The sequence below is a fragment of the Mirounga leonina genome, unplaced genomic scaffold, assembly GCF_011800145.1.
Source record: "Mirounga leonina isolate KUSES-001 unplaced genomic scaffold, KU_Mleo_1.0 Mir_170, whole genome shotgun sequence".
Taxonomy (NCBI): domain Eukaryota; kingdom Metazoa; phylum Chordata; class Mammalia; order Carnivora; family Phocidae; genus Mirounga; species Mirounga leonina.
This window is the reverse complement of record NW_023270433.1, coordinates 31,316,511-31,344,237: the sequence shown is the minus strand read 5'-3', so window position 1 is coordinate 31,344,237 and position 27,727 is coordinate 31,316,511. Positions and strand designations below refer to the sequence as shown.

At 45.0% G+C, this 27,727-nt stretch overlaps 1 long non-coding RNA gene across 8 annotated transcripts in view; it reads left to right on the top strand.

Annotated features, from left to right (window-relative positions):
- Positions 1-897: 897 nt before the first annotated feature.
- Positions 898-27,727, top strand: part of LOC118017896 — a 59,984-nt gene continuing 33,154 nt past the window's right edge. For 5 of the 8 annotated variants that reach the window (XR_004681269.1, XR_004681270.1, XR_004681274.1 and 2 more), the window contains exons 1-7: positions 898-1,120; positions 23,513-24,050; positions 24,857-25,192; positions 25,305-25,501; positions 25,999-26,056; positions 26,377-26,529; positions 27,280-27,401. This is a non-coding gene — a long non-coding RNA (uncharacterized LOC118017896). The remainder of the gene's footprint in view (positions 1,121-23,512; positions 24,051-24,856; positions 25,193-25,304; positions 25,502-25,998; positions 26,057-26,376; positions 26,530-27,279; positions 27,402-27,727) is intronic. The other 3 variants (XR_004681268.1, XR_004681271.1, XR_004681273.1) reach the window with 3 other exon arrangements.

The following is a 27,727-nucleotide window of genomic DNA, read 5'->3' as shown; positions in this document are numbered from 1 at the left end:
TCCTAGAGATGTTTCTCCATCACGCTTCGGGGGGCCTGGGTGAACTCTGTCACTTCCATGCTCTGAAAGCATTTGTGGGCTGAGAACTGGACAGGACAGCAGGACTGCATTTCGGTCCTGACTCTAAATGGCTGTGTGACCAAGGAAAGCTTCTTCCCCTCTCTGGGCCTCTACTTTCTTTCCTGGACCATGAAGGCCTTGAACTACTAGAAGATCTTTGAGGTCCTTTGGCCCACAGAAGCCGGGGATCTGGGCCATGGGCAGGGTGTCACTTTCTGTTGCTCTTGACTCTTTCTCCAGGGAAGGGCATCCCCGTCCACTCCACCCTTTGCTGAGAGGTCTGCTGGTTCCCTAGGCAGGCCCCACAAGATGGCGTGCTGGAGACAGGTCTGGAACTAGGTGTTCTGAGGTCAAGACTGTCAGTTCCCCTGGCATGAGGGTGGGACCTGAGACTGGTGCCTCCCTGCTGAATGCCCTGAAGACACCCTCAGGGAAGGGGTGCTGCTTGGATTCCCTTCAGGGTTATTGCCCCACCTGCCCCGGACAGCCCAACCCATGTCCTCAAGTCATGGCATGGCCAGAGGGCAGTAAAATTCAAACCCTCTTGGCAGGCAGGTGATCCTCACGAAGTCAGCCAGGCCTGACTCAGAGCCTCAGCCTGCCAGCCCCCGAACCAGCTGTCCCCTGGGCCACCACACAGAAATCACACAGTGGGGGATGGCATCAGGCTGCAGGAAAGCATGTCCCTGGCCCTAGGGCCAAGGAGAGGAATGCAATATCAGCCTGGCACCGACTGGCCTAAAAGAACAGCTGACTCTCTGCAGGGAAAGCTGAGATGAAGTCCCAAGTTCAAGACTGGCTGGTAGCCTCAGGACAGGGATTGCTGATGATCTGAACCACTGCCAAGGAGAGAGCTGGATGGACCCTCTGAGGCCAAGCCTCTAATCCGACCCTCCACCTGACTGTGTGTTGACCTTCACTTGGTTCCTGTCCTTCTTCAGGACCCGGCTTCCCCGGCTGGGGTGAATATGAAGGTATTAAGAGAGCAAATTTTGTGGTCTTCACTTAAAATTTGGGGATGCTGTTCTTTCAGCCTCTAATGGAAAGGTGACTACGAAGGGTAAGTGTATGCTTTGTAATTATCTGCTGCAGTGGACATTCTCCCTCTTAACCACAGACTTACCTTCCCTCACCATGTCCTATGTCCGAGCTGGTACCTATTCTCTCATGTTCGAGAAGGAAAACTCCCTTCATTCTGGATTATGGGGACTGACACGCTGGACATTTCAGTGTACAGTTGAAGAGACTTGGACTGACCAAGAAAGTCTTCTTTGTAGTTCCAGTTCTACCGGTGGGTCTTGAGCCGTTCTCAGTCCCTTCCGGCCCCAGTTTCCTTCTTTATAGTGTGAGGTGTTTCTTTCCAGTTTTGTCTCAGGGTCTCTAATTTCCATTTGGAAATTTAACCTTGTATTTCCCCCCTTTGTCTCACAAATGGATTAAATGGGAATGTCTGGGAAATGAAACATTTTGGCTGGAGAACAGCTCAGGACAATGAAACCTCTAACCTCTAGTGTGGAGGCCAGTTAGAAAACCGCTGTCCCCACTCTGTTTGCAAAAAAGGTAGGATGCTTAGTGTTCATAGTGCACCCATGGTGGAGGATTTTCACGAGTGGTCTCTCTCTAGCATACACACACACACACACTCCGGTGGGGAGATGCTGGGTAAACATGGGCTTTAGGAGGATGTTTGTCCCTGAACGAATGTCAGGCGGACAAGTGCCCTTGGCATCAGGCCCTGCTGGGATGATCTTCCTGGAGGAGCCGTAATTTATTTTTCCACGGACCTCGAGATTGTTTAAGGGGATTCCAGAAGATTCATGTGGGCAGTGACTACCTGGTATTCTGGGGCTGCTGGCCAGTAAGGCGAGCTCTCTGTGTTGGCTGCCACCACCTGCTGACTGGGAGCTGGCGGCAGCCGCCTGGGCCCTCACGGCATCCCAGGTCATGTGAGAGACTTACCAGGAAGCCAGGGCTCATCCCTCAAGCATTCGGCCGGGCGTCTTTGCCATGGAGCTGTCAGCATGACTGTGTCAAATGGGTTCATCTGCATGTGCCAGGGCAGGGCCACACTCCAGGTGGCCCTCCTGGCTGTCCTGTCACCCTGCTCTGTGGCTGACAGATACCCACAGCCATCTCTCTCATCCGTGCTGCCAATGGACTGGATGCTTGTCTGAGCAGCTGGGCCCATAGCTCATGGACAGAGGGGACCCTACATGTCGGCCGCTTATGAGCTCAGCCCTGCACAGTGAGCAGGAGAGCGGGAGGAAGCAAAATTGCGTGGGGCGAGTCATAACAGATTTGAGCAATTCGAATTAAACTAGTTTGCCTCGACTCGATCAAAGGTTCCTCGGCACCCTATCACAAACCTGTGATGGTTTGTGAAGAATGTTCACCAACAAAATGGGGAAAATAGAGCCAAAAGAATGAATTTTTAAAACTCATGTGGCTTGAGGAATTTTTCTTCATTTTAAACGATATCCTTGCTACCTTTCAATGTTAAAATGTTTTTCTCCTTATGAAATGTTAGCGATTTTAGATGGTAGTTGGTTTTTATTTATTTTATTTTATTATTTATTTATTTTTAAACGACTTTTTAAATATTTATTTTTATTTGTTTGAAAGAGAGAGAGAGAGCGAGAGCGAGAGAGAGAGAGAGCAAGCAGGGGGAGTAGCAGAGGGAGAGGGAGAAGCAGGCTCCTCACTGAGCAGGAAGCCTGCCCAATGAAGGACTTGATCCCAGGATCCCAGGACTCCGGGATCATGACCTGAGCTGAATGCAGGTGCTGAACTGAATGAGCCACCCAGGTGCCCCAGTAGTTGGTTTTTGAAAACATACTCACCTGAAAACCTATGTCAATCCTCTGTCATTAAGAAAATTATTTTTACTGATGAAGAATTCCGAAAGCCTAGGAACCAGTGTACTCTCAGAGGACTCATGAATAGAGGGCAATGGAAGAAAGGGCAGGAAGTGGCGGGCCTTGGTCTATAGGCAGCAGATGACTATGTCTGTTTTGCTCACTGGGATAAGCTCAGCGTGGAGCACATGGGTCCGTAAAGTTGTTTTCTGTAAAGGGCCCGGTACTAAATATTTGAGACTTTTGGGGCCACCCTGCCTCTGTCACAGCTACTTGACTCTGCCCTCATAGCTTGAAAGCTTCCATAGACGATATGTAAATGAGAGTGAGGCTGTACTCCAATAAAACTTTATTCACAAAAACAGGTGGCAGCCCTGATTTGGCCCAGGGGTCAGAGTTGGCTGACCCTATCTAGCACAACGTCTAGCATCTAGCAAGTATTCAAAAAGCGTTTCCAGTGGGCAACGAGGAAACATTGCGGGGGTCTGAGGTAGGATTCCAGAAAGATCACTGTGGTCGGCTGTGTAGGATGGGAAAGGGGGAGCACAAGGTGGAGCCCAGGCCTGGAGTGCAGGGGGCGGGGGCTCAGCCTGGAGCAGGGCAGGAGAGAAGGAGCGAAGACGTGGGAATGGCTGAGCCCGTGTGAGGAGGATATGTTGAAAGAGGGAAGGAAAAGCCACAGATAGCTGGAATTAAAGTCCCCATTCCTTCGACTCTGCTTCTCATGCCGCAAACCACGCCTCTAGAACTCAGAGCCTTATTTGATCTTAAAAAGCTTGGCTCTTCCAAACCACATTCTTGGCTTCCAGGACTGTTTTTGCTATGACTTTCCAAAGCCCACTCCAAAAGCCAAGAATCTGATTCTTTGCTTTCTCTTTACATTTCAGCTATGCCAGCTTTCCTTGGAGGCAATAAGTCCTGAATGTCTTAGCCTCTTGATTTTGCTTTAATGGGAGAAGGGAGTGCATTTAAAAAAAGAAAACTGAGAGTGAAGATGTGCTTGTTAACTTATCAAAGTATTTTCCTGCCATATTTGGTACTAATAAGAGGCAGGAAAGTCTGGGGAGGGTGCTGCCCTTGGTGAAGGCACAATGAGTCGGTCTTGGACATCTGTGGGGATGGGGGAACATTCAGTTGGGATGTCTGGGGGCACTCAAAATTGCTCCCAGGCTCACCCGGAGAGCGAGTTTGGCTGGAGAGTCCTGGAGGGAGCTGTGAGTAGAGGACTTCTCTAACACTGGGAAGAGCCAGAAAATTTGAACTGTAACCTTCAAAACATGCCATCATTTAGCCCCTCCAGCCCTGGGCAACCATCAGTCTTTCTGTCTCTGTAGATTTGCCTGTTTTGGGCCTTTCATATAAATGGAATCATATCATATGTGGTTTTTTTGTGTCTGACTTCTTTCATTTAGCACGTGTTTCCATGGTTCATCCATGTTGTAACATTTATCAGCACTTCATTCCTTTTTCTTGCCAATGCTAAATAATATTGTATAGGTAGATATACTACATTTTATTTATCCATTCTTCAGTTGATGGACATTTGGGTTGTTTCCACTTTTTGGCTATTATGAGTAATGCTGCTATTGGTATACAGGTTTTTATATGGAGGCATATTTTCAATTTTCTTGGGTATATACCTGGGAGTGGGATTGCGGAAGGATGACTTCTCTGATCTTACATCCTGTACCACCCCTTCACACCCCCTATGCTCTGACCACAGTGGGGCTCTACTCTCCCACCCCGAGCCCATACTTCAGTCCCCTGATGCTCTGCCCACACTGCCTGTCTTCCCTGAGAAGTTCTTCCCTTCTATCATTTGGGGTCCAAATCCTATGTGTTATTAAAGGCCCAGGCCACCTATCACTTCCTCCACAAAACCTTCCTCCAATGCCTCTTATAGAGAGTCATGCAACCTCACATGTTGATTATAACATTAGGCCTTTTGACTTTGGATTAGTCATTTTGTGCCTAGGTCTTATTACTTTCCTAGAGTATATACCTCCTAGCTTCACATAGACTCTGGTTTTAGATTTACTTTAAAAGATTTTATTTATTTATTTGTCAGAGAGAGAGAGAAGGAGAGAGACACAGAGAGCACAAGCAGGGGGAATGGCAGGCAGAGGGAGAGGCAGGCTCCCCGCCGAGCAGGGAGCCTGATACGGGACTCCATACCGGGACCCCGGGATCATGACCTGAGCCAAATGCAGACATTTAACCGACTGAGCCGCCCAGGCGTCCCTAAATTTATTTTAATATTCCAAGTGCTTTGCACATAGCAGACTCTACATAAATGTTTGAACAGTGAGCATTCAGTGTGTTCTGTTATTTAATGATTCTAAGATGATACCTCTACACCCTGTGTGGCTATCAGGATGGTGAAAGCCCTTCCCATCTTCTCGGGATGAAGACACATTCTCCAAGCAGCACCTGGTGAATAAGGCTGAGTGGCTCTCTGTTCCTCGTCCCATTCCCCTTGTCTCCAGTCTGGCATGGACATCTCAGCCTCTTCCTCACATTTCCAGCTGAAATCTAATGAATTACTCTGAAAAACAGGGTTATGCATTTTGGATTCTGACTTCTTTGAGCATTGCTCAAATTTCATGACTTTGAAATTTATAAACATAGACATCTGTCTTCCCAGATGACCTACCAAATCATATTCCTCTAGAAAGCAGAGCTAAATTAGATGTTTAAGGGATCAGAAAGTGAAATGGACTAGATGATTTCCTGACCTGCACAAGGTGGGGTGAGGGCCCGACAAATGGTCATCTGGTCTTGGAGGGAACATTTCCAGTAACAAGTGCATACCTTCCTCCCAAGGCCACCCGGAGGGTAAGGAAGTTTTTCTTTACGTGGAAGTAAAATCTTCCATCCTGCAGCTCTCAACTGTTGTTGGTCCAGCCCCCTGGGGCCCCTCAGACCACCTCCACTCCTTCTGTTCCAGCTCAGCCCTTCAAATTTTAAAATAGGACTGTGGCTTCTGTGTTTGTTCTTACCCAGATAGAATAGCTCCAGTGCCTTCAGGAAGCATTCAATACTAAAACAGCAGAAATAATAAATCGTAAACAATCAGTTAATAATAATGGATACTTTCAAGTAAGAAAAACACTAGTAATATTGCAATAAAAAGTGACAATATTACAATCATGATCTTTACTCTCTGATGACTGAGCATTTAGCATATACTGGGCATTGTGCCCATGAGATTAACTCTCTCTACCTGGCAACAGCCATATGAGGTAAGGGCTACTATGATTCCCACCTGACAGATAAGGAAAGGGAGACTCAGAAAGACTAAGTGTCCTGATAAAAGTCCCATAGCTACAGATGGACGTGGGCTTCGAACCCAAGCACGTCTTCTTGAGTACAAGGTCTAACTTCCATGGGCACAGCCTTCCTAGTGGGTCCTGGCAGGCAATAGTGACCTTTTCTAGAGAGCTGGCTGCTGGCCTTGTTCTGTGGTTCAGAGGAAAAGCCTGGGACAGAGCGTCAGGAGATAAGGGTTCCAGTGTGGCGTGAATCTGCATGAAGTCCCCTCCTTGCCCGAATGTCAGGAATGGCGTCGGCAAAACAAGGAAATTAAACTTGATACTCTGTCGGGTTGCTATTGGCTTGTGATTTGAACTTCCCAACCTTCCCTGAATGCACTAACCTCTCACACTCCTGGGCCTTTGAACCTCCGGTGTCCTTGCCTGGAAGTTTCTTTCATCTTCTACTGCTTGACTAATAATAACACATCTTCTGGTTGTTGAGAGCTGGTTTGAATACGGCTTCCTCTGCGTGGTCTTTCCGGAACCCCAGCGAAGGTCAGCCCCGCTCCTCCCTGTTCCTCCGGGCTCCCTAGACCCTTGCATGAGTCTCTGCTCTAGAACCTGTGATTGTCTCCCCAGATGGACGGTGAACTTCTCAAGGACAACGACTTGTTTGTTCGCGGTGACCTCCGCACTGGGCACACATACGCGGTCTTTGACGGACTCCGGGATGGCCCCTGGGGTCCTGGTGCCGTTTCACCGGCACATCTGCTAGGTGGCGCTGCAGCCCACGGGAACGTGCCCCGCGGTCTCCGGCAAAACTGCAGGTCGGGCGGGAGAAGGCAGTAGCCTCAGGCCAAACTGGGAGATCTCCTGGCCCGAAGCCCGGGAGAAGTCCAAGTTTCCATGCCCCGCCCTCCCCCCCGCCCGCCGCCCCATCTGCTGAGTTTTGAATGCTACTAGGATTGAACCCTCTGTAGTTCCCATTCTTTGAGGGCTAGGAAGCCAGAGGACGCTCCCTTCCTCCCTCGGCTGCCTCATAGCAAAGGAATTTACACCATTCCTTTCCTCTGTCTTTGGACTGTTCCAGGTTTATTATCCAACGTATGCATGTATGATCTGCTCCTTTTTGCTGCGTGCCCTCCTTACCTACTCCCCTGACAAAAGGAGAAAGATACAGTTCAGCACTCCCTGATAACATTTCTGGACCAAATGAAATCCTATGTCTGATCCTCTTCCTGTTTGTTCAAACACATTTTCTTTTAGTTTTCCTATTTTCCTAGATCTTCTTTCCACCCCTTCAGTGACTCAGCACCCCCTCAGCACACCTCGGGCAGAGGGGAGGTAGTGTGGTGCAGTGGTTAAAGCTCGGGACCCAGCCTACGTGGGTCTGATTCTCGCCTTTGTTACCTCCCTGTCTGCCCTTGCACAGCTTACTTGACCTTCGGTGACTCAGATTCCTCATCTGTAAAACGGGGGTAATAATAGTACCTACCCAAAAGGGTTGTTGTGAGGATTAAATGAGTCCTTAGTGCTTTATTTTAAAAGGGACTGATAGACACTAAATGCTTATAGAGAACTTACAACTGGAATTTACTTGGTCAGTATCTTTGATTTTAGGTTGAGAGTCCCAGGAAGGCAGCGGTTTGGTTGGTCTTGTTCACTGCCCCATCATTAGCCTCCAGAAGAGTGCTTGGCATATGAGAGAGGCTTAATTAAGAATTTTGGAAGAACCACAGGCTCTTTTGTTTCTCCCTCATAATAAAAATGAACTAAAATGATGACATAATTGTTTGTCCATTTAAATTGGTTAGGATTTATTATTTTTTTATTTTTATTTTTTTAAAAAAGGAATTGGTTAGGATTTAAAATCAATAATAGTGCTAGCAAGGGCATAAAACGGGTGCTTTTGTTTATTGCTGGTGGAGTGTAAAATGATAGAACCTTTCTGGAAGGCAATTTGACAATATGGAGAAGAGGCCTGAAAAAAGGTTGACTCAGTAATTCCACTGTCGTTTTTTAAAAGAATTGGAGTGTTTAGATATGCACAAAGTTTTAAGTGCAAGGGTGTTCATAACAGCAGTATTTATTCTATTAAAAAAATTGCTAGCAATTGAACAGAAATACTGAAATGGTTAAATAAATGACACACCCATGAGTGGGGATATTGGGCAGCAAATGATCTCTTCTTCGGGAGAGTTACTGATGTGGGAAAACCCTCCTGATACCAGCTTAAATGATAAAAAGTCATCTACAAAACTGAGTATACAGAATGGGCACTTAACCTCTTTGGTCCCAATTCCCTTATCTGTAAAATTAAAACAATGATGGCCCCTATCTCTTAGGATTGTTACAAGGCTTACAAAAGTACTTTTTTTTTTTAAAGTCCAAAATATTTTATTAGTCTGGGCATGGGAGTAAGGGATCAATAAATGTTAGCGACTGTTACAGAACCTACCAGAGGAACAAGACGGGAAGGAAACACAGCAGAGTGTTAATAGTAGTTAATCTCGGGTGGTGGGATTACAGGAGTTTTCATTTTCTACTTTATAAAATAAAATAAAATATATGTAAAGCCACTATTAAGTGCTGGACCATATTAGGTGCTCCATAAAAGGTAGCTGGCATTATTCTATTTTTCTCTGTTTTCTCTCTTTTTAATAATGAACATGTATTACTTTAAAGCTATTTAATATGGCCTCAACACCAGTTCTTCACATTTGTTAATTAAATAGTAAACCATGACTTCCACGTACACTGTCCTCCAGGCTTTGTGACAGCCACTTTGGCTCTATGGCCAGGGGACCGACTGTGACCCTTTTCCCTTCAGCTGGGAGCCCAGTGCCACCAACTCAATCCTGCTTGCATCATCTGCTTTTTAAGACTCTCCCCAATACTCTTTCCCTGCGGCCTTCACTTCTGTGATAACACGTTCCTGCTGTGACTCAGTAGTTTTCTCTTGCCATTCCCTCCTCAAACTTTCCTTTTTCACAGCAAATTCCATGACTCTCCTAACTGCCTGCCCCCGATTTTATCCCACACCACACTCTGCTTTCCTAGCCAAAACAAATAATGATTTCTTCTCTCTCTTGTAAATGAAGTCAAGATTGCTGATATTAATCATTTCAATCTCTTTTAAGTCCAAATAAAAAGTATATGAGTAAGTTGGGATTACAAACCAGAGAGGAAAGGATGACTAATTTGATGAAAGATATTGAGAAATGTAACCAACTATTTTGGAAACAAAAAACGAGATTCCTACAGCATACTGCAACAACAAATAAATTCCAGATGCATTAAAGAGTCATGGCTAGGGAAACCTGAAGAAGATATTGGTGAATATCTTATCACAGGGTGGGGAAAAACTTTCTAAAGTTTTATGATATGTACAGGCATATGTCTGTGTCTAAATAAACATAAAATCTTTTCTGACTCAACAAAGCCCAAAACAAAATGGTGAACACAAACATATTTGCAAGATTGGTGACAAAGATAGATATCCTTAAGATAGAGAAAGTCCTTATGAATCAGTGGAAAATATGACAAAGTCAACAGAAAAATGGGCAAAGATAAGAAACGTTGAAAGATAAGTGACAGACCATGAAAGTCTGTAGTGTATAAAACAGATAGGATATTAATAAAGTATTAATTATGTAAAGCGCTCCTCCAAATCAATATGAAAAAAGATAACTCAAAAGAGAAACCAGCAAAGGCTGTGAACAGGCACACCACCAAGGCAGAAATAAAAATGACCAACAAAGGTATAAAAAGATGCTCAATCTCACCCATGACCAGGGAAATGCAATTCTTAAAAATCAAAGTACCTTTCCCACCCAACAACCTGACGAAAATTAAAAGTTAGAAATCACCAAAGCTGTAGTTGGTACGAGGGAAGCACTCATTCTTATGTTCTCACCGCTGAGATTATATAAATCAGTAAGGCCTTTAGGAGGGCAATTTGGAGGTAAATTTTTAAAATGTTCATCCTTGCTGGTATAGCAAGTTTAACTTCAAAAGATATATCCTTGGGAATACTGTGCACAGAGATGTGTGCAAAAAGGTGCTAATTGCTTATTGTAGTAAAAAAGTGAAGGAAAAGGGATTCACATATTGCAGAGAACGCTAACGGAAGTGCCCACAAATGTATACGTGGGCATTGTCACTGTAGTTTTGGAAGGACTTGGAAATATCTCAGATGTTTAATAAGAGCAGATAATGTAAATAAATTATATGCATCCACTTAATGGAATACTACTCAGCTTACAAAATGAGCGAGGTCGATCTATATGTACAGATATGGAAAGATGTGCATAATAATTTAAAAAACCCTATAATGTGCATAATCATTACTTTAAGAAGCAGGTAGCAGGACTTTAGGTGACGTCTGATCCCCTTTATGTAAATGAGACTATGAACCCTGCAATCCTGTGTGCCTCCACTTGGGTGGGTGGAGGCCATGCTGATGGAGGCTGAGCTGGCATTGTTGGCAAAGCTGAGCAGCAGCCCCAGTTCCCATCATGCCCTGCTGTCAGGGCAGGGCTTTTGCCTGAGCCTTCTTCCTCTCACCATTCTGCTGGGTGGACTTAACTTTGACTTATTAAGTGGGTTTAAGGTAAGACATGACCCTATTATCAAATTCTGAAGGTTTCTTCCTAGGGAAAGAATGGAATGGCCACCATTTCTCCATAAGAGAAGGAGGAAAAACCTGTAAAAGCTCCCAGAAGACCAGGGTCTGTGTACCAAGAGGACTTTTCCAACAATGATAGTGGATCATAAGTGGGTTAGGTGGGAGGACCCTCTGTATCAGAAGAAAGGAGAGAGACCAGCTGAGCATGAGTCTGTGAGATCTATTTGGACGGCCTTTTCTCTCAAGGTCTTCTGCCTTGTGTGAAGAGGAAATCTGCTTTTTTTGTGGTATCCTGGGTTCGTTGGAGTCAGGCCTATCTTCCTAAGGAGAACATGTTAGAAACTCAAAGAGAGTGTCCTGCTTTCTCTTGTGTCAGTTTCATGGTGTAGAATCCTCCTGTCACTTGAGAGGTTCAAATAGAGGCCACAGTGCTGTTGTTAGAGAAGCTGATAAGGGAACTCCCATTGGTGAGAGGCTTTCCTGCTCCATCCCACTAACCCATTGCACCTTAGAATTCTCTTAGATTATATGAATCTAAGACTTAATGGTGAAGGGCTATATTCATTTTCATTATCCACTTGTCCCTGTGGCCTTTTTCTCTGTGAGTTGCCTCAAGGTTTCAGCAAATGTGAATAGAGAAGGAATTTGTAAATGAATGGGTTGTGGAGAAATAACTTGCAGTCCATGGTAATAGGTAAATGTGAGATCTTCAGCGGCTTTGTGATGCTTGACCTTGAAAGGGGAATAACTCTTCTGAGTGATGATCCTCATGGAGAGACCTTTCCCCTTTTTGAGTTGGAATGAGAATGGCTCTGAGTTTATATGAGCTTAAACTGCCAGTGAATGAGGGATAAAAAAGCACTAGTCAGGGACTTTGTAAGGAGTCAGATGGTTGGGGTGGCCATGTGGGTGATGACTGAGGACCATAGCAGTCTGCTTCACTGTTAGCTCAGTGATTCTGCTTTGAGGAAAAATATGGCACATCATCACACAAATGTTGGGCTTATTTTCCATTTGGATTTCCTTCAGTTACTCAGAAGAGAAAGAATATTCTAGAAAACTATGCTAAAACACAGTTTTCTGGATTTTCTTTCTCTAAACTACTTAAATTCGATTTTCCTGAATAAATAATACTTTTCTTCAGGTGTCATAATGTTTGTAGACACTGGTTACATTTTTAAACATGTTTCATAGTAATTGAATAATTTTGAGATGTGAAGAGAGCAAAAGACAATATATATGTAAAACAGTATTGTAAACTTATAATTTTATAAAATTGACCTGGTACTTCAAAAAAACAAAGCAAAAAAACCAGTTATTTACTTGTACAGCCTTGGTAGAAACTCAGTACCAGGAATTTTGAAACAGTGATGAAATAACCCTTCTTTCTGCTCTTTTGAGCCCATCTCCTCCTGCCTTCAAAGGAACTGTCGGTAACCTCCTTTTGTCTCCTTATATTCAATGATTCTGTCTCAACTGGATCATCCCCTTGATGTGTAGCCAGGATAAACCCTTTCCTATTTAAGAAAGCATCAAATGCTCCACATCCCACACCTGTACTGCCCATCTCTTTCCTCTCTTTTTACAGCTAAATGCCTCCACAGAGTTGTCTACACTTGCTGCCCCATTTCCTCACTTCCCACTTGGCCCTCAACCCTTCCACTCTAACTTCTGGCCCCATCGATTTACCAAAACCATCCTTAATAAAGTCACCAAGCATCTCCACTGCATTGCATCCAGTGGACATTTTCAGTCCTTACTTGACTCCTCAGAGCACTTGACATACTGACAACTTCACATTTCCTGAAAGCCTCCTGTGATTTCTGAAGTGGCACTCTCCTGGTTCTTCCCTCACCTCTCAGACTAGTGAGCTATTCTTCAACTCCCCACATTTTCAATGTTGGTAGCCCTCAACTACTCATTTGAGGCCCTTTGCCTCCTTTTCATTTCATACTATCTTCCTCAGTGACCACATTTATCAATCTTCAGAAAAGCAACTCTGACTTATTCATCCCCAGTCTGAATGTCTGCTTTGAGCTCTGGATCTGAATATACAACTGGCCACTTGCCTTGGCTTGGATGTCTTAATGGTTCCTCAAAGTTGTGTGTCCAAGACTGAACTTATGATCTTCCTCTACCCACTCCTAATCTGTTCCTATCTAAGTGAATGCACCACTAATCCATGTGTTCTCACATGTCAGAAAACGAGGCTTCATCCTTGATATCTCCCTCTTGTCACTTTTTTTTCTGTGAATATCTCTTAAAGTACCTGCTTCTTTCCATCTCTACTACATTAAAGATATAAAGTGAAAGGGGTTACTTTTTAAAGGGAGTGAGCTCACTATTGTTGGTGGTATGCAAGCAGAGACTGGTTGGTCACTTGGCCTGAATGATATGGTAGGGGCTAGATGCTAGGTGACTGTGAGTGTTCATTCATCTTCTCTCCCTAAAGTGTAGGGTGAGGGTTCAGTCCTCCATTCACTTGGACTACTCTTTCTCCTGCTTGTATAGCCATGACTCCATGAAGCCTATAGAGCTCTTAGAGGCCATGAGGCCAACTTCTAACCAAAGTCCCTTTTAGGAGACGCCTGAGGTCCTTGGAGCTGCTAAGGTCCCCAGGCAGTATCCAGTTCAGATGGGAAAGCTGAGGTTTAGAGAGCAGGACAGGGATTTACTCCAGGTTAACAGTGAGCCAGTGGCAGAGCTGGGGCTAGGACCCAGCCTTCTGCTTTCCAATGCTTTGTCTTCTCATTATCCCCTACTGGCCCTCATCAGTCCCCTCTGTCTCATTTAAAGCCGGTGAGTAATAATTTGCACCAGACCCCGTCAGATGATAAATTATACCTCTCAAGTAGGAAGGTTGCTTTAGGGCTGCTCTGGGCTAGGGTGTCAAAAGACAAGAGCTATTTGTTTGAGACACAAACAAGGAGACTGGAGACAATGTAGGGACAAAGTCCCAGTGGATGCTTTATTTGTTCACCATCATACCTGAGGACCTTAAGTTCAGATCCATAACTCTGTGGAGGATGTCTCCTGGGGTGGGGGAGGGCAATATTAGAATCTGTGGGTTGAAGAGCTTGCAGTTTGAAAAAGCATATTCAATATCGTCACATAGTTTTGTCTGGAAAACACAAAAGAGCTAACAGAGACTTAGTGAAAACTCCAGGGAGTAAAGCTCGATGAAATCTTCATGGTTGATAGGGTCACACAAAAGATATGGTGTTCTAAATTAAAGCGTTCTAAATTAGCACTAAGGGTAGCCAAGATGATGGCCAAAAAATGTGAATATCTCAAAAACAACACAGAACAAGAAGGATAAATAAAACCATACAACATCCATGTCTTCAGCGTAACTAGAAAAAAGAGAATGCACACATTTCAAATTTACCCACATTTAGATTAAAGAAACACCAACTTGCAGCAAATTAACTTTCATGCTTTGCCCACTGGGATTCACAAAGAACAAGGACAGTAGGGGAAAATGCTATATGGAAGGGTGAAGAGGGTAGATACTGAGAGAGAGGCAGAGTCTACCCTAAGAGTCCTGGTGTGTCAGAAGATATGCTATAAGAAAGGAATGTAAAAGTGTATGCTATTTAAGGGAGCAGTTTTTGAAACGGTATTGCTTTTAAGTGAAAAGAATGTGAAAGGTTAGGGAGAGATGTTTTTTGGAAATTTGGTGGTGATGGTGAAAATAAGCAAAGGAGAAATTTTAGAGTCTTGCAAATAAAAGAGAACCCCAAAACTGGAAGACACAAAATTTTTCCCCAACCTCAAAGAATAAAAGCCATATTTAAAAATATTATGCATTGATACATGGGCACAAAAGGGAACCCTTGAATTAGGAATCTAAGAGAATTGGTTGAATTCAAGAAAGAAATGTAAAGAAAAGACAAAATCATACCAGAAATCAAGATTAAGTGTCCTTTTACAAGGTACCTAAGAAAGAATGGAATAAAATGAAGTTTTAATTAGGGAAATTGAAGAAAGACAGAGAAATGATCAAGAGAATGAGGTGACAAGCACTGGGTATTACACACAACTAATGAATCGTTGAACACTACATCAAAAACTAATATGTTGGCTAATTGAATTTAAATTAAAAAAATAAAAATGCTTCTATCTTCATGAAAAAAAAGAGAATTAAACCAAGATAAATTTGAGGTAACTGGGTAATGGGCTTTAAGGAGGGCACTTGAAGTAATGAGCACTGGGTGTTGTATGCAACTGATGAATCACTAAATTCTATCTCTGAAACTAGTAATACAGTGTATGTTAAAAAAAAAGTGAGATAAAATAAGAATCAAAAAGCGTTAAAGAAAAAGCAGGTGAAATGGTAGACAGGCAAAGTAGAAACAACATACATATAATTGGATAATAATTATATGTATAATCCTCACTGAAGAGGATAATTCCAGAAGACTTTATAGAGATAAAAGATCAGGACCTACATATTGAAAGGGCCCACTGGGTACCTGGGAAAATTTACTCATAAACATCAACTCTGTTACATATTCTAGTATAACTTGTTAGGCTTTAGACATAGAAAAAGTCCTTAAGGCCACCAAGCCAAAAAGATCAAAAGATGTATAAGAATAAGAGAATCAGAACTGAGATTCTTTGTTATGCAGCATTAGATAACTAATACATATGGATTTTTACATATTGCAAAAGAGAAGTCCAGCTTCCTTATAGTACCAGTAGTTTAGAAATGGAGAACAAGTATGCCTTGAGAGTCTCTCAAATTGAGTAACATTAAAGTAAAATCATACTGATATAATTAAAAAGACAGTGGATTTTCCTGCAAACTGGATTTTCCTGCAACACATAATATTGGACCGGGAATGTACAAAAGTGAAATTGTGATATGAAGTAGCTTATTTAATCACAAAGAATGATATTAAATATATTCATCCAGTGGAGATACTCTCCTCAATCTTCTATTTGGAATACTGCCAAAAACTATTTGGAGATGAAATACTGGGGTATTTTTTTCCCTATTCAGTTCTATAGTTAATGGTCAAATAAGGTATTTGTTGAAGATATCAAACTTCAAGTTTTACAGAAAAGCCAATCATAACTCACTTTGTTTTTAGTTGTGATGAATCCACACAGGATGAGGATTGAGTATATCTATTTCCTTATGCGTGATATATGGTTAGAGATACATTTCAATCAAAAGTGCTACTTTTTAAAGCGTTGAAGATCGTCATTGAAGTTGATGATGTCCTTGAGGCTGTGCCAAAATTAGTTGAGGTCAATGAACTAAACTGGGGAAAAAACACTTATAGAATGACACAGATGAAAAGAGACTGGTGGTGTAGGTGTGATGTGCTCCCCAGAGTGAGGATTTCCCAGATGTAATGTCCTAGGTCAGTGGTTCTCAGACTTTCTGTGTTCATGCCAAATGCTCAAATACTAGAATTTTTGGCACCATGCATAAAGCACTTCCCAAACATTTTGACCACTGGACTCACTTTCTAAAAAATATGATGTAAGATCCGTGCTACTTCAAACATACTTTGGGAAACCCTTTCCTGGATGACAATGAGCTTGTTCATATAGAGCTTGAAAGAAAAATACTGTGACCCAAGAATTAAACTCAGTCAGGATGTTCATGCATGAAGCAACTGAAAATGTTAAAAGGTCTCAGAAAGTACACCTTACACATACTTCCTCTGAAATAACTACTCAAAGATATTCTTTCCAGTGTGTTTCTATTTGAAACAGTAATAAATACAATATTTGAAATAATTGTGGATACAAAAGTAAACATTTTCAGATAGAGAAAAATGCAACATTGTGCTGTCTTAAAATGACACAGAAAGTATTAAACTAAACACAAGAGCTGGAGGTAAATAATGAAGTTGGAAGTAAGGATCAGCAAATTAGGAACCAAAAACTAAGAGCTGATTACTTTAAAACAGACAAATCTGTTACACTTAATCCATTGAAAGGGAAAAACTATAAGCACAAATACACATACACACCATCAGACAAGTATATTTAGGATCATTCCATTGGCAGTTTCCACTTCTCTATAGACTTTTCTTCTTCCCCCATCTCCTCTCTCTCACATCGCATCCTCCTCTTCTTTGAGGTGACCAGTGCAAATGACCCCATGTGTATCCTTCCATACATTTCTCTATGCTCATATAATCCTATACAATGATGTATACCCAAATACAGATTTTTTGTTGTTTAATTTTTATAAAACTGGATTCTTATTAAAAACCTTTCTCTACAAATTCTTTTTTTTTTTTTTTCCACTTAATAATACATTGGGTCAACCCTTCAGGTCAATAGATACAGAAGTCATTTTTTTTTTTTTTCTTTTCTTTAAACTTTAATGAAATGCTTAGCCAAGAGAAGTAACTTGGCTGTGCTATGCTGGGGAGAAATCATTCATTCATTCTGTTTTTCTTTTTAAGATTTTATTTATTTTTTGACAGAGAGAGACAAGCGAGAGAGGGAACACAAGCAGGGGGAGTGGGAGAGAGAGAAGCAGGCTTCCCGCCGAGCAGGGAGCTCAATGCGGGGCTCGATCCCAGGACCCTGGGATCATGACCTGAGCTGAAGGCAGGCGCTTAATGACTGAGCCACCCAGGGGCCCCTCATTCATTCTTTTTAATGACTACTTATTTTCAGTTTTCTTCCTGCTACAAACACTGCTGCACAAAACATCCTTGGACGTATTTTATTACTGCTGGTCAAAGGGCATATGTGTTTTAAATTTGAATAGACATAAGGGCGCCTGGGTGGCTCAGTCGGTTAAGCGACTGCCTTCGGCTCAGGTCATGATCCTGGAGTCCCGGGATCGAGTCCCGCATCGGGCTCCCTGCTCGGCAGGGAGTCTGCTTCTCCCTCTGACCCTCCTCCCTCTCCTGCTCTCTGTCTCTCATTCTCTCTCTCTCAAATAAATAAATAAAAAATCTTAAAAAAAAAATTTGAATAGACATTGGCCCTTCATTGTTCTTATAGGGACACTGAGTCCTGGGGAGTGATAGGAACTAGCCTAAGGAACAGACTAGCCGAGCAATGGCTGGACGTAGATAGTCTAGCTTCACATCGGGGCCTGACGTCTTACTAGGGTTTGTGACCTTGGGCACATCACTTAACCTCTCTACCCTTGATTTCCTCTACATAAAAATGGGGGAATGGGGCACCTGTGTGGCTCAGTCAGTTAAGCATCTGGCTCTTGCTCTCAGCTCAGGTCTTGATCTCAGGGTCATGAGTTCAAGCCCTGCATTGGGCTTCACGCTGGGTGTGGAGCCTACTTAAAAAATAAATAAATAAAATGGGGGAAAACAATAGTACCTACCTCAATGGACTATTATAGAGGTCAAATGACAAGTTGTTAAGTGCCTGGCACTAAGTAAGTGCTCAATAAAAGACGTTATTATATCTAGACAATTTTCTTGCAGCCGGAGGCCTCCAACCCAAGGAAGCAGCTAGGGGGAGCTTTCTCCAGTCCCACGTGGTTTTCCCTCTCAGCCACCACTGCAATCTCACAGCTGGCTCTTGGTCACCTCTTGCCAACACTGTATCATTTTGCCTTGCATTTGGGTTAGCTGCTGGCTTGTCTGTCTTCTCATGAAGCTGGTATCCCGCTGAGGGTTACTGGGACTGGGTTTACTTCATCGCTCCCAGCATACAGCCTGGCACAGACTCGACTAGGACTTTAGAAGAGCTTTAGGGGAATGGACGTCCTTGATTCCCAGAATTTCTGATTTGCAGGAACTAGTAGGTTGTCTCACCTGATTGCCCACCCAATTTCTGGAATTCCTCTTTGGATCATGAAGCAGATATTTTTCCAGTCTCTGCTTACATACCTCCAGTGGTGAGAGACTCACTATTGCTCAGAGTAGCACATGTTACTTTTTAAAACAGTTCCAGTTTTAGAATTTTCTAATTTTAGTCAATAGGATGAATTTTTCCACCATCTGCATCAAGTTTTGGTTGGAGACTGCAGAGACATGCAGAGAGAAGCTGGTAAATAAGAATTGTTATGGCTGAGGTTACACAACAGTAAAAAGAGTGACAAAGCACACAATATAACTTTAATAAGCTCTGCTCAACTAGTCAGAAACAAGCTCTCGGAAATGTCTATACATTTCTGCCTGCAGTGTTTACTGGGAAAATCCTTATATAGTTGTTATTTACAAATCCAGACAGGAGTTTATAGAGGGTTTGAAGACAGCAGTTTACAGACAGCTTGATGCATTTTTTGCATGCTAATCTTCTAAAAGCTCTTTTTCTGGTCCACAGCTGCGGGAGCAGAGTTAAGTTCTGAGGGTGCGTTTGAAAGCCCGAGTAGGAAAAAGATTTGACCTTCTGCTCCTACAATAGTTTTGCTGCCTTCTGGAAGGAGTGCTAGGATCTTAGGGGATGCCTCCCAGACACCCAGAATGCTCTGTAGAGTTTAGCCAGAACATCAGCTTCCATGGAGGGTGGACAAAGACAGGTTGGTGCTAACTCTAGTCCTAGGCAGAAAGTTCTTAAAACCTCCCTGTGACCAAGCTGTATGTAGTGAGTTGAAACCTCCCAGAAAACTCCAGGGAACTGCCCCCCTAAACCTTGCTCCAAGAGCAAGGGGGTGAGCCTTGGGGGAGCGATGTGGTTTAACTGAAGGAACACCAGAAAAGGGAGTTGGTGCTCTAGGGGTCGATGTCCGTTTGCTGCTAGCTCAGTTTTTCCACGGAAAGTGAACTCTAAAATGCTGAAAATTGAAAACAAACAAAGCGGTCACAATCCTCTCCAACCGCATAGAGCTTCATCCCGCCCTTACTTAACTCGAACCTTCCCAGCACCCCTGGGAAGTAGATAGGATGAAGATTACACTTTCCATTCTATGGATGGAGAAACCGAGGCTCAGACTTGATGACATGCCAAGGTCTCACCCTCAGGAATGGGCAGATCCTGGAGTTCAGATCTTTCTCCACCCCGCACAGTTGCGACCAGGCCTTCCGACACGAACAATCCATAATTATTTGGTCAGCCTCGGTACGGCAAGTCATCTCCTGGGGAAGGCGAACAGTTAGATGGCAAATGTGACTTTTATGTGGAAGATGTCTCAATACAAAAGCGTTTTTATACAAGGAGACGAAGAATAGGGGCTCAGACTGTCTCTGGGATAGTGATCTTTTGTCAGTTTATTAAATTCAGATTTATTGCTGACTCCCTGACCAAAAACATAACTGTTAGCAGTCCATAACATGGAGCAGAAATATGAGTTCTCAGTGAATCCGAGGGGAAAAAAAGAGAAGAAACCTTAATGACCTGTCCCTTGGAATAAATCTTAGTGGCCACATAAACTGGGATGACAGGAATTTATATTGTTCCTCAGCACTTGAATGACTAATGTGGTCAGAATGGGGAGCCACAGAAATTATTTCTCTTAACAATCCAACACCTGTTTGCAGACTCTTGGAACTGCTTTGGTGAAGCCTAGGAATGTCGCCTCGATATCCCTCAGTCACACCCTCGGTGGGCAGCAACCTTCCCACACAGCTTGAAGTAGAGGTGGCATTTCTGTCCTCTCCTGAGACCTTTAGCTTAACTGTTCCCGGGGACCGTGGAAGGTTCTGAGTCAGAGGAGTACCCTTGAGAGGCTAGAGATAATCACCTCAGAGAGACTGACACCTGCAGGTCAGGGGCACCTGGAAAGGTTCCCAGAGGGTCTCACGGTGGACATACATCTGAACCATTCCCAATTCCATCCCTATGCCATGCTGGGATTCTGGATTCTGTCCTATCAGAATTACTAGGTTAGAGCTCGAAGTGTGCCCAGAGATCAGTTAGTTCCATTTTTCAGATGTGAAGACTGAGGCTTACAGGATGGAAGTAACTGGCTCAGTCATGGGGCAAGAGTGTCCGATGCAGAACGAGAGCTCAGATTTCCAGACTCCTGGCCCCCATGTGGCTTCTGTTAGTGTGACAACAGTCCTTTCCTTCTGTGAGCCTGAATCATTGTAAACCTGCACACCACTGATGACTAATAGGTAGATAGATGTTCCAGTGCTGGGGATGTGATCCCATTAAGATGCTCCCCATGAATCATTACTGACCTTGAACCTCCCCCCCCCATCCCCCGCACTGATATAGCATGTGACCAACTCCACCATGGTTTCACATTTTTCTTCTTCTGTGATTCTCACAACCGCACTGAGAAGGCAGATAGGATGGTTACTTTTAGTTATTGTGCAGATGAAGAAGCTGAGCCTCCTGAGTTAGGTTAATAAGGCTGCACTTTTCTTTTCTCAAAGGAGCTAGAGTCTGAGGAATCAGTGAAATCCCAAATGCATTGAAATGAAGTGCTATTAGTGTGTATAGTTAGCAAACATTGCTGGCGTCATTAGCCCCCACCTCTGACCCTGACCTGAGACATTGCAGTCTACTGGGAAAAGAAGAGGCCACCAAAACCCCTGCCGTCTTTGGGGTGGGGCTGTCCTAAACCTTCCCAGAGCCCACACAACCCATTCCTGGAGGTTCTAGTTAATTAAACTAATGCCATTTCCCCCCCCTAAAAACAATTCATCCAAGATGTGATCTTTTTAAAAAGGATTTCTATCTCTGATTTGGTGCCCTAGTCTTTTTTTTTTGTCATTAAAAAAACCCATTTTAGCTATTTTAAAACTTGTTCATCTTAAAGCACTTCTAGGTAAATTTTATGCTTCTATTCATTTATCAAATTTGTAGCATTTTATGAAGCTGTTTTTTTTTTTTTTTAATCTATGCAGGTGTCTTTTCTATTAAGAGGCATAAAACTACCTTTTCCTCAAAGTGTTATGTATCCAGCAATAAATATTTGCATTAAAAACCTGAATTCCAGTCAATTGTTATGCACAGACACACCCAATCTTGTCTTTGTAATTACAGATGATCTGTACCGATGTTGGATATTTTTTATCCCGTGCTTCATAATCAGCTATTAGTTTATGAACTAAAATATAGAGTCTATATCCCAGGTAACCCAGAATGAGCTGCTGCAGATTTGATTGATTGTGATCTGAGAACGTGCATTAGAGATCATCCCAGTAACACCGAGGACACAGGGGGACGTCACCAGCAGCTGGAGGAGGAAGAGGCCTTTGAAGTCTGGCAAATACCACCTGTGTGGAAAGATTGACAGGAGTTCTAGTGCCTGACATTTGAGCCCATCTAGATCTTAAAAAGGCTCTAAAAACAATGACTTTAGCAGTCATTTCATTCATTCATTCATTCTGCCCATTGATGGAGCAACCACGGTGTGCCAGGCACTAGGCTCGATTCTGGGGACACAGTTGTGGGCATAAACACACGTGCTCCCTGACCTCCCGGAGCCTATTCTCTAGTGAGGGAGTCACATCTTAAATCACTGTCACACATCCATGTCCTTTTACTTTTTCTTCTTAGTAACAGAATCCTGATATTGTTTGGGGTGGCACATTGCCCAGCTGCACAACTTCACTTCTCAGTCTCCCTTGCAGCCGAGGGTAGACATGTGACACATTCTGGCTGCTGAAATGTAAGTGGAAGGCTGTTGGGTATATCGCAGAAAGGTTTTGCTTTCCTGATGTGGGTGCTGTTCCTTCCATCTTGTGGCTTCCTTTCTTTTTTCTTTCCCTCGGGAATGCGAATGTGAGGCTGGGAGGGAGCCGCCATCTTGCAGCTCTAGCATGGCCATGAAGCATTGTTAAGTGGGAAAAAGTAAGCCCCTTCTCTTTGGTTCAACACACACTAACTGACTTTCTCTTAAATGCAGTCCCTACTGATAAACTCACCCGTACCTTCGATGTGAGATTATGAGGCCAGAATTCTCTGAATGGGAGCTAGGAGCCTGGGAGCGGTGATGGTCCACTGCCAGGACTCCAGAATTTTGTCTGCAAGTGCTGGCCAGACAAGTAGGGTCTAGTCCTGCTGCGTTTCAAGGGCTCCCCAGGGGAGGCAGCATGTGGGAGTGGGCTGTAACTATTCCTCCCGTCTTCCGTTCCATGGCGCTGTGCCATTGTGCCTGCCTCACTCGGCCTCACCTAGGAGGAGGTGATGGGAGAGTGTGAGGGGAATTCTGGAACTAAGGAGAGGCACTATCTTCTAATACCAGGCAGTCTGAAATTAAAGCTAGCGGCGCAGGAAATACATATCCTAAAAGGCTAAGGAAGAGGTAGATCTTGAACTGGCCCCCGAGGGATGGTGCTGACCACACTGGGTCAGCCACAGAAGGGCAGGCACGGGGCGGGGTGGGGGGGATGGCGGAGGGACGGGGAGCACGGCCAAGGGCAGGCAGCAGGAAGGGCTGAGAACCAGCGCAGAGAAGAGCCAGGCCAGGACCCACATCCTTCCACGTGTTAAAGAATGAATTGGAAACCAGTGTAAATGACTGGTGACAGAGTGTAAGGAATGCGCGCGCGCGCGTGTGCGCGCGAGTGCTCATGTTGAGGGTTTTGGGGGAAGAGAGGGGCACCAAGGTGGCCTTCTCTCCAATAGTCCAGTAAGCTGAAAGGATGTGGGGCCTCGGTGGAATTTTCTGAAGCAGTATTTCCGAGGCCTGGGGGCCCAGAGTAGAGCTCAGGCTGCAGTACAGGCGGATAAGGACCGCCTCCCGGTTCCGTCCCAGAGCTGCCCACCTGCTATTTGACACTCACAAACCCGGGAGTTCTTCCCACGAGGCGTGGCAGGGCCACGGAGAGACGGATCCCCGGTAATGAGACAATTAGCTCCTTGCATTCTTCCTGCAGGAACAAATCTGGGCCCCCGTGGCATCTGTCCCCTCCTGTTCCTCCAGCTGGCCTCCTCGCCACGTGCACACCGTGCTGGGAAGCGAGCCCCGGCTGCCTGCGGCTCCCTCCCGGGCCCACTCACGCTCCCCGGAGGGGCTCGGGGGAGGCTGCAGGAGCAGGAAGGAACCAGAGGCCCGCGGGGGGCGGAGAGATGGATCCCGCGCGCGCCCCTGAACTCCTCGTCAAAGTTCTCCTGCAGGGTTGGCAGCCCCTTCTCGAAAGCTGCTCCATAGCGGAGGTGGCATATGGACTGTTGACAGAGCAGCTGTCGGGGAAGAAGACGCTGAAAGGAAGCCTCGAGGGATAAACAGAGAAATCCGTGGCACTACGTGGGGCCCGCGCGCGGCTCGCTCACTCTTCTCCGTGCCCTTCCCCGCGAGCCCAGTGGTTCGGGCTGCCGGGCTCTTCTGCTCTCAGATATGATCCCGATGACGACCCTCATCGTGACATTGTTGAGCACTTACTACGTGCCAGCCAGTTCTGGTAACGACTTTAGGTGCGTTATTCCAGTTACTCCTTCAGAGCCCTCTGCGGAGAGAGCTCTTGGTCCCGTTTTATAGATGAGAACACCAAGGCTGGGGAACTTAGGGATACTGCGCTGGAAGGACAGGTTGTAAGTGACCCAGATGGAACTCCAAAGCCTGTGCACCTAAACGTGGGGGTGGTTTCCTGTCGGGAGCCCTTTGGGCGTCAGACCACCAGACCAACGTTGATTAAGACGCGCGGGGGTGCACATGACACAGCCACAGGGAGTTGGTTCTCCCCTTGGACCTCCAGAGTGAAGGGGCGGTTTATAGACCCTGGTGCAGCGTCTGAAGTAGAGGCAGACAGTGGATCAGATGAATAATACACGAGTAAATCAGTCAACCCTTAGGGCAGCTGCTTGCACACCCATTTTGCAGGTGGGAAAGCAGGCTCCTTGGGGAGTCTTGCCCTAAAAACTTGGCAGAGAAGAGACTGGAGCTCTGGTTTTCAAACCATAGGACTCGACCTGTTTGTGGCCTACGTGGAGCGCCTCAGATTAAGGGGTGGGGGGAGGCTGGCTGGGTTGGGGGAAGGTGGAAGGACCAGTGAGAATATAAAGCCACGAATGTGGTTTACTTCAGAGTCAGCTGCTGATAGCTTAATAAATCCCTGGTCTAGAGAGCTGGGAGAATATTGTTTCAAGAGCATCTAGCTTGAGCAAAAAGATGTCAGATTTTTTTTTTTTTTCTTGTTGTCAGAGCCCTGTCTGCAACCTGATCCCTGGGGAGCTGCGGGTGGGTCTTTGTCCTTCATGTCTTTCAAATGCTATTTCCCCAGGTGGATCAGTCACCCCAGTTGGGAATCTGGCCCTTGCAGACATGAAGACAGAAACCAAGAGCCCATTTATCACATTGAAAGCTGATACCTGACAGAGATTCAATCTCATCTTGAGGCTGGAAACTTGGAGATAAATGGAGGGGACTAATTTTCTCAAACTCCAGAGGGAACAGTTCCCAAGTGTCAACGGCAGCATCATAAACCACACAAATGGCACACTACATAGCTCCCCGTCAGGGTGTGCCAACTCATGGCTTGGCTGTTGGCAGGAGGACAAGAACAGAGGCTTGCCACACCCGCATTGCAAACATTTTTAAAGGTCCACTGAAACCACAGGTACTTCTCCCCCTGAGGGGCATGGGGGTACCCTGAAGGGATCCTTGCTGATAGAGAGAAAGGAACCAGGTTCCTGGGCCCTTTTTGGTTGACCTCCTTCCTACCTCTCCAGCCTCTTCCCACATCCTCTCTCCTTGACTTCATCTGATACCCTTTCACCTCGGCGGATTTTCGTATGCTATGCCTGGAGTGCGCATCCTTCTCCATTCACCAAGGTTTTTACTATACTTAGAAGCCCAGCTCAAGCCCCATGTTTTGGACTCCTCCTGGCAGAATTGGTTACTTTATGCTCAAGATTTCCACAGCACTGTGCGTATTCTTCTACTTCTCACATTCTATTGCTTTCTTTCTTTCTTTTTTTTTTTTCTTTAAGGGTCTGTTTTCCACACTGGGCAGGGAAAGGAGTAGCCAGCCCTATTCCCTCCCAGAGGCCCAAGGACCTGATAGATTCTGATATTTGCTCGTTTTTGAATGAACAGTAAGCCATGGTAAATAACCAGTTGGCAATCTCTTTCGTACTATTTATTTTGTACAAATTCCCAAAGCTTTGAGAGCTCAGTGGGGAACAACTTGGAGGACTCCTGAGATGCAGAGGCTCCTGGGACTTTGCCTGTCCTGAGCTTCTGTCCAAGAGAAATGGGCACCCCCCAAAAAATGTCTTCCCAGGCCAAACCTAGGTCCCAGGGAAGGGGTAGGCTGAATGGAGACAGTAGATCTCAGCCCTAAAGATCTCCATGGGCCTTTTGACACCACAATGGCCCCCTCCTCAGTCCTTCTAAGCCCTACTAATGTCATTATCATCCTAGGCATCCAGATCGGACCTGGGGGATTTGTGCCGGAGAGTACCCCAGCTCTGCACCTAGGGTGAGTCGCCCAGCCTCACTTGCGGCTAAGAAGGACGCCGACATCGTAGGATGGTTACAAGGATGAAATGAGAGGTTATTTAGAGGGTTTTACTGCCATACAATGAGGTGTGCGAATCTTAACTATACGCCTGAGTATTGTCTTTACATTTGCAGGTACCTCAGGTAAGCACCCTCCAGATCAAGATATCGAGCTAAATGAGACTTTAAAAGCCGACATAAGCTTATAAACTGTAAAGTGCTGAAGAAATGTTGGTTTTGAATATTGCCAGGAGGTGGAGCCTCTTTCACATTAAATTCCTCTCCTCCTACAACTTGTAGGTTTCTAGAAATCATTAGCATCCGTTGTAGTCACCCCAGCAAATCACTGCAGGTGCAGGAACTCAACATCCCAGCTATGCCGAGCAGCTTGGAGACAGAGACCCGCGCACGACTGCCGACACCTTCAGCTCCCAGAACCACTGCTCTGGGCAGGTCTCTCCCGTACCTACTCCCTCAGGCATTCGGACGCCCTGACAAAATGCGGCCAGGGACCACATAGCTGTTGTGTAGTTTCAATTCAATATGACCTGATTTAAAAGATATGCCTTGTATGCCAGGCCCTGGGCAGAGGAGGGGAGAAGGAGCTTCCTAGGCTGCGCCGTCCGAGGGACTCACGGACATGACCATGTTCATACCCGTGACATTGAAGCCCACAGAGGCAAGGACTCTGACTGTCATCCATCTCTCCCATGGGACTGACTTCCTGAGGTTCCCAGACCTCCTTCTCCAGTGCTGACCACCGCTCTGGGCTTCAGCCAGCTTCTCCCCTCAATCTGCTAGGTGTCTCCTCCTTGGCTGCTCCACGGCCCCTCAAACTCAGTGTGTCCCTAAGAAAACCCATTTTCTTACTTCCTAAACCTGGCTTCTTCTTCCTAGTTTCCCTCCTCCCTCATTGAGGCATCACTCACCCGCAATCGTTCAATCAAAGCCATACCTGAGGGTCAACTTTACACTTGCCATGTTCTTCCTTCCGGTCCTTCACTAATATCACCTCTGCCATTACCCTTGGAAACCCTTAGTCTGTTGGGAGCCTCCTGGCTGGCTCCCTGCCAACTCTTACCCAACCCTCAAGACCTAGGAAAGTGCCTCTGCGTCTAGAAGTATCCCTGAGTCCTTCAGTTGCACGTCATTGACCTCTTCTGCCTGTTGACTACTGCCACTCTTTATCTGAATCTCTTTCAGGGCCTCTGGATGCTTTCTACCTCGTCTCATTCATTCGTCTCCCTGACTCCTGGTCCCGAGCATGCCGTCTTGGTGCTGCTGAATGAACGGATGGATGCCGCGTTAATGAGGGGGCGGCATAGGTAAAGACAAAGCCGCTGAGCTATTAATCATACTTTCAGAGACCTGAGCCTTTTTAAAAAGGCCAGGATATGCTAATTCAGGTGGGGTCTTTGAGAGTCTTGCTTCATCTTCTCCATCTGTGACCCCTTCACCTAACAGAAAAGGGCAGGTGCCTGACACCTCACAGGACTCTGTGCTTGAAAATGCTGAATCTGGAGAAACTTTGTCATAATTACCTCCCTCCCTGAAAGTACAAACTACGTAATTTGCCTTTAAGTGATCTTAAATTAATATAAATAATGAAGTATGCTCAGAATACTCAAGTACTGGTATATTCAATTGAACA